Consider the following 11,854-nt stretch of genomic DNA (forward strand, 5'->3'; position numbering starts at 1 on the left):
CAACAGGTCTTCAATGTAGCGAGAAATTTCCGCACCCGGAGGCGTCCTTCAGCTGGCCCCTAAACAAATATGTACTAGTTCAGTGATAATGAACGCCATACTAATTTCCAAATTGTACACAAGAAACTAAAATTAAAATAATACAAGAATAACAAAGGCCAGAGGCTCCTGACTTGGTACAGGCGCAAAAATGCGGCGGGGTTAAACATGTTTGTGAGATCTCAACCCTCCCCTATACCTCTAACCAATGTAGAAAAGTAAACGCATAGCAATACGCACATTAATATTAAGTTCAGGAGAAGTCCGAGTCTGATGTCAGAAGATGTAACCAAAGAAAATCAACAAAATGACAATAATACATAAATACCAACAGACAACTAGCAGTTAACTGACAAGCCAGCTCCAGACTTCAATTAAACTGACTGAAAGATTATGATTTCATCATATGAACATCAGGCACAATCCTTCCCGTTAGAGGTTTAGTATCATACCATCATAACATATATGAGAAGAACATAACCCGTGTCATGCCAACAACTGTTTTTAGAATAAATTTGTTTAGTTCCGACGCAAAGACCTTATCAGTGACTCAATATCAACGCCAAAATATGCAATCTTTAATGACTTGACAACAATAACTGCTTTATATAGATATAGGAAGATGTGGTGTGAGTGCCAATGAGACAACTCTCCATCCAAATAACAATTTAAAAAGTAAACCATTATAGGTTAAAGTACGGCCTTCAACACGGAGCCTTGGCTCACACCGAACAACAAGCTATAAAGGGCCCCAAAATTACTAGTGTAAGGTAGCAATCAACAGTTAGGAAAAAATACTAAAATTTGCCCTTATGAGTTTTACCATTCCCTTTTCATTGCTTTCTTGCAATATCAAGCTTACTGTTTGTGTCATATATGGGCATATGTATGTAATCAGAATCTTCCATAGATTTTATTTCCAGTATATAAAATGGTAAAATATCATTTCTTTTTGGTGTATCCATGGCAACAATCTGCATTTATTTGTTATAAAATATTGCAAAAGGGGGGGGGGGGGGAAGATGTCACATATTTCCCCAAAATTTGGCTAAAAGTAGAATTTCAATCGCTTGAAGTAATACCTTTTCTGAAACTGTGTACATATATCATTCAGTAAATCCAATGAAAATCATATGTCTTTCGTCTCATTTTTTTGTAAAATTGCGACAAAAACTTCGTGTAGAAAAATAGTGTTTGTAAACAGTACATTAATTTCTGGACCGATGGCCGGTCTAGCTATGAAAATACGGACTGTCAAACAGAAAACAGCCCATAAAACATGTAAAAAATAATCTTGATGCTCTTATAAACCATCTTTGAAGGCTAAATTAACACTCATCTGTCTAAAAATGAATTTTATTACACAATAACTTTCCTATTTGAAAAATCCACAGGGGCCATAATGCGAAACTAAACTTCTAACTGTGTATTGCTACCTAAAACAATCCAAACGGGAAAACCAACGGTCTTATCTATATAAACAAAACGAGAAACGAGAAACACGTATATGTTACATAAACAAACGACAACTACTGTACATCAGATTCCTGACTTAGGACAGGTGCAAACATTTGCAGCGGGATTAAACGTTTTAATGGATCCAAACCTTCTCCCTTATTTTGAATCAATAGCATAACATCACAACATAGAAAAACACACGATAAAATATCAATTGGCAGACTTAACTCAATCAAAAAACGTATGATTACACAATGAACGAATAAATTTGATCTGCGATATCTGAATACAAATGCACAGTTAATTAAATATTAGAGACAAACCTTCATGACCAAAAAGCTAACAAACAAGTTCAAACAAAGCCATGGCAGGACATCACTGAGAAATATTTAACCAATCAATATTCACTTTAGAAAAAAACCGGTTTTAAAAAAATAATTATAAAACAAATGTAGTAAGAATAAGTGAAAAATTGAAGATATTACAAATAATCAAAAATATAGACTATCATATCACATTTTACTATTTTGTTATTGAGACATATGAAGAAATTGCCTGTGAATTCGTTAACTAATATTCATACAATGAACATTTATAATGCGTGAATCAAACTGTACACCCTTTTTCACTATGTGAGATGCGTCCGTTCATATAAAATTTTAATCCTGTTATCTATGATGAGTTTATTATTTATTAACATGTATAATTGATATGCTTCACTGGTATAATCATATACTGACAAATGTTCTTGCCTTCGTCGTTTTGGAATGAAGTTAACAAGTTAATGTTTGACTGAATTGATTATATACCTTCCTTTGGTAGAAGTGTTTTGCTTGAACATGTTGAAGATAACGATAATGATTTACTGGTATAAATATGTACTTATCGTTCTTAACAGGAATGTTTAGGCTGGAGGTAAAGTTAACGTTTAATTGGGAATTTATGTAGCTACTTTTCTTTTACAGGAGTGTTCCGAATGAAGACAAAGCTTTGGCTATGGGTCTCTCGTCGTTTGTAACCTCTCTTCTTGGTAAATAACTCATTATGTTATAGATAATGCATATTTTAAGGTTTTTCTTGTCGTAGAACACACCAAGGGGTGTCAGGATTGATCAAATGAAAGAACGACCGGAGGGAGGTCTTTCTTTGATCAATCCTGACACCCCGACAACACTAAAGTGGGATATTCCTTTTTAAGCGTTCAGGTTTTAATACGCCCTGCGGCTCATTTAAAATGTGAAATAAAACTCACTGAATAATTTAGATATAAACCTTTCAAAAATTGTTATCCATACACAATAAAAATATTACTGTAACTGCATGAAGTAAGACACAAATGTATTGTTACCATCCGATAACGGTGTATGATAAATACAAGACACAATGTAAGTTAGTTATTTATTGTATCGCTTAGCTTATGGAAAAGGGGGAGGGGGTATGTTTTTTTTTCGTTTTGTTATGTTATTTCTATCGCGGAAAAGTTGTTATTTATCTTACCATTTTACTTGAATCGAATGAAAAATTCAGAAACATTGTCTTTCGAATAGCAATAAATTTGATTAAAAGATAAAGTCAGGATAAAATTATATACCCTCCGCACCCGACCCTTTCGCGAGTTACGTTAATGTTATTCAATAGAATATAAGATTATCTTATTAGTTGATCATTTGATAGAGTAAAAGGTATACATACATTTTAAAAAGTTACGAACTGACACAAAGGCGAATATAAATACATGTAGGTCACAGTATGATTTCCTATTTAGTGTGTATCGTTCTGAACATGCATGAAATATTTTCCACTGGACGTTAAGTAATCAACCTATTCAGTTTGACTCAATAAGATTTTCAAAATCTTACACACGAATATGTTAAATCTGGATTTATTTTATGAAAGTCTACATTAAAATTCATCTGACCTATATGATAATGTTTCTTTATTATAGCGATAAATCAACAACACTTCACGTTATTTGTTTCTAAAATTAAACTGCGGGTCTACAATGACGGTTTCTTTTACATGTATCATTGGTTGAACTTTAGAAAATAAATTTCCATCGGCAACAAAAAACTATTAGACGAATAAAAGTTTGAAGTAAATCATAGATTGCATGTTTATCAAGGAAAATAATGACCTTACACAGGTCACTATTTTATGCCTTGGAGCATATACCATTGAAACATGGTATCGTCCGGGTTGATTCTGAAAAAAGAATGACCTGACGTTCTGAAAGAAAATAACTCCATATAGGTATATAAACGTTGTGGAAAGACTTTGTGGTGTAATGTTGTCATTTTCATGTTATAATTAACACTGCCATTAAAGCGGGAGGTTTGGCATGCCACAAAACCAGGTTAAACCCACCATTTTTTCATAAAATGCCATTTACCAAGTCAGGAAAATGGCCATTGCTACATTATAGTTAGTTTCTGTGTGTGTTACGTTTCGGTGTTGTCTCGTAGTTCTCTTATATTTGATACGTTTCCCTCAGTTTTAGTTTGTAACCCGGATTTGCTTTTTTCTCTATAGATTTATGAATTTTGAACAGCGGTATACTACTGTTGTCTTTATTTGTTTACTATTAAAAGAACTAAACATTTTAAACGATTCCTTTCCACAACACTAAGTCTGCAGCGAACAATAGCTATTGTATTTATTGGATGGGACAAAAGAGCTATATAAAGTTCAACTCGACAGGTAACCTTGATGTGAGTATGTAGAAATGTTTCCCGTCGGACATTGAATTTCACTATAAAAAAATACTTAAGTTTGTCTCTTGACTGCTCCTTGGCTGACAATTCAGTGGTAAGTGGTTAAAATAATTTTACTATTTGAAATGTCTTTTTTGGTTATGTACTAGGTAAATGTCTTGGACTTAAAAATGGTGCGAAACCAAAATTTGTATGAACTTACACGGTGTATTACCAAAATATTTAGAGAAGGCATAACAATTTATGATTATCATATCCTACTACAATTTCCACTACTTCCAAATTTTCTTACATCCCACAATTAAGCCTTATGACACCCCCCTAATTTTTCTTTTCACCAAAGCGTGTCATTCCGTTCTACGGAGATGGCAACATAATTATATTGTTCTCATACAACACTAACATACAATAAGAATGTTTTACTTATATACATGATATAATTCATATAATTCCAGGATGGCTTCCAGGACCGCTTATTTCCGGTGGACTGATTGATTCTACTTGTTTAGTATGGAAAAAACCACATGGTGTTCGTGGATCATGCGCACTCTATGACAATGACGTATTTCGTCTGAAACTCCATGGGTATTCGTTAATTGGACGTATACTGGTTATTGTCATATTATGTTATTGTTGTTTCTACACAAGAAAGATGATCACGTGGAGCACCATACCACAACCAGTACAAAAGGAAGTTTCTGTACATGCGCAAGACAAAGATATGAATGGTAATCCAGGACATGAATTGAAACCGATGATTAAAAACACTGAATATGATTAAGTCATTAGAAAATGTAATATTACAAATCCACATCTTATTCACCTATATTTGCATACTTAGTATTTGTATGATAGTTTGTAGATTTTTTACGTTTTTTTATCAGTATTTGTTTATAGAAAAAACTTCCAGTTACTAAAGCTAAGATAATCTGTACCTGATTTAGTCATTGGACAATCAAATATGACAATTGCACATTTTTTCCACTTGTATTTGGAAATTTAGTATTTGTTTTAGTTTTCAAATTGTTTCATTTGATTTATCAATATATGCTTACTAGAACACACCCGTGATATCGCGGGTCCGTGACTAAATTAAAGTATATAACTATGCGCAAGCCTTATTTTAGTATTAGCATTGTCATTTGATAAAGTCATGGCGATTATTAGATACACAGTTTTCTCTGCTTTCAAATCTTACTGTTTGAACCCGTCGAACTGGAACTTATCAATTATTGGTAATATTAATTATTTGGAAAACAAAAGGTCCTTGAATGGAGTATTTTTTTAATCAACAGCATTGTCATATATAAGTTATAAATAAAGTTAAATTCTTTGATTCTCTGTTTTACGTCATGTTCGTTAACAAATTGAAAACTGTACCTATACGCCTTATTTTTAGTCCATATTTTTAGTATTCGTATTGTTATCTTAGAAAGTCTTACTGATTAAAATACTACAATAGGTAAAAATTTGTGTCAACCCTGTGATAATGACCGGTGTAATACTATATAGCAGATTAATCCTGAATACACCGTTTGGTGGTGCGCGTGTCAGATGCGGAACGTACAGATAAGGTAATCGGTAACAGGTGAATATACTATTGATATCGGTATCGGTATCGGACTCGACCCGGAACTTCTTAATTATTGGCAATATTAATAACGTGGAAAACGAAAGGGTCTGGAGTAGTGTAATTTTCAATCTACACCTTTGTACTATATTAGTTATATATAAAGTTGAATTCTTTGATTCGTCGTTTTCACGGGATGACGGCTGACAAATCGGACCTCGTAATTTTAGTATTATAGATATATATATAGAACATGCATGACGTTACTCGAGGTAAGATAATCTGTACAATGTGCGGACTCATTCTTCAACTAATTTGTATTCAAAGCTCACTAAAGATAACAGAACTGTACTTTGAAACTTCAAATGCACGTTTTGTCACCATTTGCGAAAAAACGAATTTGAAGAGCATTAAAATGTTGCTAAATATGGGTAGGGCATTCTAGTGGTTGTACAAACTCATCAAAAATATGTATCAGACTTATAATTCTGTACACTAAAAATCTTTTCTTAGACCCATAAGACTCAACACTAACGTTCGAATGTCATATCAAATATGAATTTGCTAGGCCTTATGATGGTGTTAGGCTCGAGGATGAAACTTCAACTAACATAAGTATCAGAAAAGTAAAATCTACAACTGATAATAAGAGAAACGTAGGTGATGTGGTATGATTGCAAATGATACAACTATCAAACAAAGTACAAATAAAAAGACTGTAATCAATTATAGACAACCGTGCTACCTTCAACAAACATACCGTATAGTCGAATTGCAAAGGCCCCGATATATGGCGCAGTTCAGTTGATACCGAGAAAACTGACGATTTAATTTATGCCAAAACAATTTACGACAGACATGAACGAACGACAACCACTGAACTACATGCACATGTACGAGATAATAGAAAGCTTCAACTTTTTCTGTTATGACATACCTATAACAACACCTTCATATGTACCATATATCTATAACTTGATACGATATTTGAGAACCAGAGATTAATTCCTATTAAAATTTAATATCATTACGGAAAAGGTACGAAACAGTCTAACGTCACGTTTATACACTCTTAAGTTTTATACGTGTCACCATCATTTAGATGCATTCACATATAAGTGAGAGGTTTACTATACTATAAGGCAAGGTGAAAATCAGCATTTGTTTTCTTCGGAAAGTCAAAATTATGACAGTTGTTTTCATTTCGATCCGTGCAACTTGATTTGGTCAAGTATTTAATATATTTTATATCCGTGTTTAATAGACTTTCACCTTTTGAATTTACTTGGAGTAAAGTGTTTTTATGACCCATTTATGGGCATCATGTTTTCTGGTCCGTGCGTCCGTTTGTCCGTCTGTCCGTCCGTATGTTCGTCCGTCCGTCTGTCCCGCTTCAGTTTAAAGTTTTTGGTCAAGGTAGTTTTTGATGAACTCAATTTAAAACTTAATACACATGTTCATTATAATATGATCCTTCTAATTTTAATGCCAAATTAGAGATTTTCCTCCATTTTCACGGTCAACTGAACATAGAATGAGGACAGACATGTGTAGATTGTCGAAGCCATAACTGTTATATATTAGGACAGACATGTGTATTTTGTCGTAGCCATATCTTCATCCTTTAATCTTTGTGGAACGCAGCTTATAAAAACCATTATCACTTCTGGAATCAACACAACGTCTAATACAGTTACAGCATGAAATGTTCCGTTTACCGGGACACATAACAATCTATCCGTTTTTTTCAAGGTCAATTGTTTCGTTATCAGTGTTTTTTTTGGTGATTAGTCATAGCGTTATTGTGCTTTTGGGCTAGTATGACAATATATCCTCATATAGTTGAATTGTAGATGTTTTCAGGGCTTCTTTCTGTGAACAAAGGAACATACTATACTTTGAAATCTTTCGACCTTTTTAGTTTAAGAATTGGAAGCGTAACTGTAGTATATAATTGCTATATAATATAATATAAAAGACGGAAAATCGTAAAAAGAGCAAGTTTCAAACCAGAAATACATATGCAAAAAGATAACTTTTTATGATTTGGCTGCACACAGAGAAACACCTTGTAACTTTCAACCTACCTACCTACTTAAGTTTTGGGCCAAAATCTTTTAATGAATTGATGATTTCATCCTTCCAATTTCGTGAAAAGTCAAATTTTATATTTTTTCCCTTAGAATTGCACAATTTTTTTTTATGTATCCGCCAAAGGAAGTTTCCAAAGACACATTAGATTTAGATACATGAAGGAAAAGGACTTGATTGTCCGCAAATTTAAAATAATAAATATTTTCAATGTTAAACCAAGGGAAGTAATTAAATCAAGAGAATTAAATCAAAAAATTTCATAATAAACTTACATTAACAAATAAGTACAATTCAAATCGAACATATAAAAAAGAACAAACAAACACAGCTTTGGCCTCTCACTTATCATTAACACCTCAACACCTCGACATCTATGATTCTGTATTTATTAAGGTCAAGGTCGGTCTATTTCGGAAGCAAATACTGTGTCGACTTATATTTGATTTAACAAGATTACCTTAGACGTATTTGGCACAACTTTTTGGAATTTTGGATCCTCAATGCTCTTCAACTTTGTACTTGTTTGGCTTTATAAATATTTTGATATGAGCGTCACTGATGAGTCTTATGTAGACGAAACGCGCGTCTGGCGTACTAAATTATAATCCTGGTACCTTTGATAACTATTCATAGCCAGAAATGAGTAGTGGTTTTGCTAATTAATATTCATAATATGTAAATGAGAATTGTACCACGTGATAGTAGTTTGAACTGGACTGGCTTGATAGGCTTGATATCATTAAAATCTTTAAAACACGGATATTATAAGTTGCCCGTCACAGAGTCCTTACTTACAATCACTTTGATATTTCCGTAAAGTTGTCAGGCGGTCAAAATCAAAACAATGAACGTGAATTTAGTGATTTTTTCGTGCTTTCGTGAGTTCATTCTTCTTGAAATAGTGACATTTTAATTTTACGTGGGAACCTAGAGTTCAACGACTACACATACAAGGTTTGGACTTGCTTATTCTTTGGAAATTCAAGTTTCAAAATCCACCCCGGCAACATGTTTTTGTAATGACCTTGTAATCCAATTTTCAACACGAAGTTGGAAAATTTGACGTTTCAGCCATTTTAGCCTGTATTTTACACTGCAATGTTAAAGGCCTCTCGCTTCGATATTTAAAATAGCTCAGGAACCTGTATTTTTGCAACAACAGTCATAATGTTTCGTTTAAATGGTGTATATTGTTGTGTATATTCATTTTCTGCCCCGGCAACCTGTCTATCACTTAAATTAAAATTAAAAAAGGCATTTTTTTCAAAATTCCCTATAATTTTTAGTAATTTCCGTGACCCGTATCCGATTTCTTTAGTATAATATTCGAATAAGCAAAGTGGCGTTGATTTCTGGATATGTTACACCACTGGGTCGATGCCACTGTTGATGGACGTTACGTCCCCGAGGGTATCACCAGCCCAGTAGTCAACACTTCGGTGTTGACATGAATATCAATAATGTGGTCATTTGTATAAATTTCCTGTTTACCAAACTTTGAATTTTTGAAAAACTAAGGATTTTCTTATCCCAGGCAAAGATTACCTTAAACGTATTTGGCACAACTTTTTGGAATTTTGGATCCTCAATGCTCTTCAACTTTGTACTTGTTTGGCTTTATAAATATTTTGATATGAGCGTCACTGATGAGTCTTATGTAGACGAAACGCGCGTCTGGCGTACAAAATTATAATCCTGGTACCTTTGATAACTATTTACGTACGAAAACGTTCCCGAAAACGTTTCAAGAAAGGGGGACGAAAGATACCAGAGGGACAGTCAAACTCATGAATCGAACATAAACTGACAACGCCATGGCTAAAAATGAAAAAGACGATCAGACAAACAATAGTACACATGACACAACTAAAGAATAAACAACACGAACCCCATCCAACACTAGGGATAATCTCGGGTGCTCCGGCAGGGTAAGCGGATCCTGCTCCACATGTGGCACCCGTCGTGTTGCTTATGTGATTACAAATCCGGTAAATAGTATAATTCGGTAGGTCACATTCATGAAAGGGAAGGGGATTGTAGTTACGACGTAAGAAACTATCCGATATCAGTTGTGAAACGGTTATTCCATAACGGTCAACCAATTCGTAAGGGCGTCCGTGAAATTTACGAAGTGATGATTTCAACTTCACCATTTGGAACTCTTGGTTTAATAGCTTCCTTCTTAGCAACAGCCCTCTATCAAGAAGAAACTGCACATTTACGCATTGATGACACGAAACTGAAAGGTTTACTCGGTCGCCTAATAAACACTTCAAAATGGAGTACTTTATTCAAGTTTATAGACGACAATAACATCCTGTCTACATTTTCAAGATGAAAATAAACAATATGCTCGGTCCGGTTTAAATTGATTGGTCAGTATCTCATATCCACGCCAGGTTATGTAATGGATGTGAAGTTAGCAGCCGGTTTGGTATTCGATATTCGATATTCAAATTTAGTTGAAAATCATAACAAAATGTAATATTCAATAACATTGGAAGTATGATTATTTTTTGGTTATGAATAGATATATGACAAAATATTTTGGCTAGTAGCTTTTAATTGTTGTGAGTTTGTTTTAATTAACATTACTGCTGTTGTCAATATTACAATTGAGAGGACTAGTTTCATTTCGGTAAGAACAATTTATTTGTAATGATTTGAGTCATTGAACTCGCAAATTTTCTCACAGAAGGAAATACGATCAGTTGTATCTTTTAAACTGCTCCTTCTACATTTCGATTTCATTCGACTCGACTTAACAAAGTGATGGGTAGAACTCATTTCGGTGAAAAGTACAATATGAAAGCGTTTCAGAATAACTCGTACTATTCAATTTGAATTCGAGTAAACTGAGTCAATCGACATCGAAGTCGATCCTTAATTTAATTACCGGAAACTGTTTGGATAAAAAATACTAACCGAATGAAACATTTTGTCGATTAAACATTTCAGATTCGTAATTAGTGTGTACTTATTGTTTAATTATGTATAGACAATTTATGTAAAACTATACATTTGTTGAAAAAAAATATATTCTATCATAGGAATCTCGTTTCATATGATTTGACATCCATCATTTGTCCCTCTAAACTGGTAAGTGTTTTGCAGTATCATTCAATACAGACAAGGGAGGGGAAAAAGATACCAGAGTGCCATTCAAATTCATACATCAAATTAAAATACACTGATAATTCCTTGGCTAAAAAAGAAAAAGACAAGAAACAATAGAATACAGGACACAACATAGAAAGATAGCATAGCAACACGAACCCAACCAAAAACTGGAGTGTTCTCAGGTGGTCGGGAAGGGTAAGCAGATCTTGATCCACATTGGGCACCCGTCCTGTTATTACCAACCTTGTCAGTAGTCTTATTCGGTAAGTCTCATTCTTGGAATGGAAACGGGATTGTAGTTACGACATAAGGAACATAACCGCTTTCATCTGTGAAACGGATACTACGTGACGTAAAACATGATTGTAGTGTAGTCCGTAAAATTTACGAAAAGAAAATTTCCACTCCACCATTTTAAACTGTTGGTTGGATAGCTTCTTTATAAGCAGCAATCTTCTATCAATGAAATCATGATAGGAAATACGAGCCCGAGAATATCGAATCAATTGAGAGATATATACTCCGTATGCAGGTGTTGCTGAAATGTTGCTACACAGAAACTAAAAGTTCACTATTGGGAAATTGAAATTATCTCTTTTGTCGTTAAGTTTGTTCTTCAACCGACCCTCATTGTCAATTTCTATAAGTAAGGCAAGACATGAAGCATACTTAACTGTATAGGTTGTATCATGTATCTCCAGTTCGATTAGATAGATGAGTTCAACATCTTCACCAAATTTTGATTTTTTTAGTGAGAGAAGATCATATACTAGAATATAGCGGAAAGTAAAGTTAAAGGATATTGCTAACTTCTTTTCTTTCTTACTACGAAGTTTTTGTATGAAATCGGCCTCATAAGAAA

This window comes from Mytilus trossulus, chromosome 11 (genome assembly GCF_036588685.1).
Source record: "Mytilus trossulus isolate FHL-02 chromosome 11, PNRI_Mtr1.1.1.hap1, whole genome shotgun sequence".
Classification (NCBI taxonomy): domain Eukaryota; kingdom Metazoa; phylum Mollusca; class Bivalvia; order Mytilida; family Mytilidae; genus Mytilus; species Mytilus trossulus.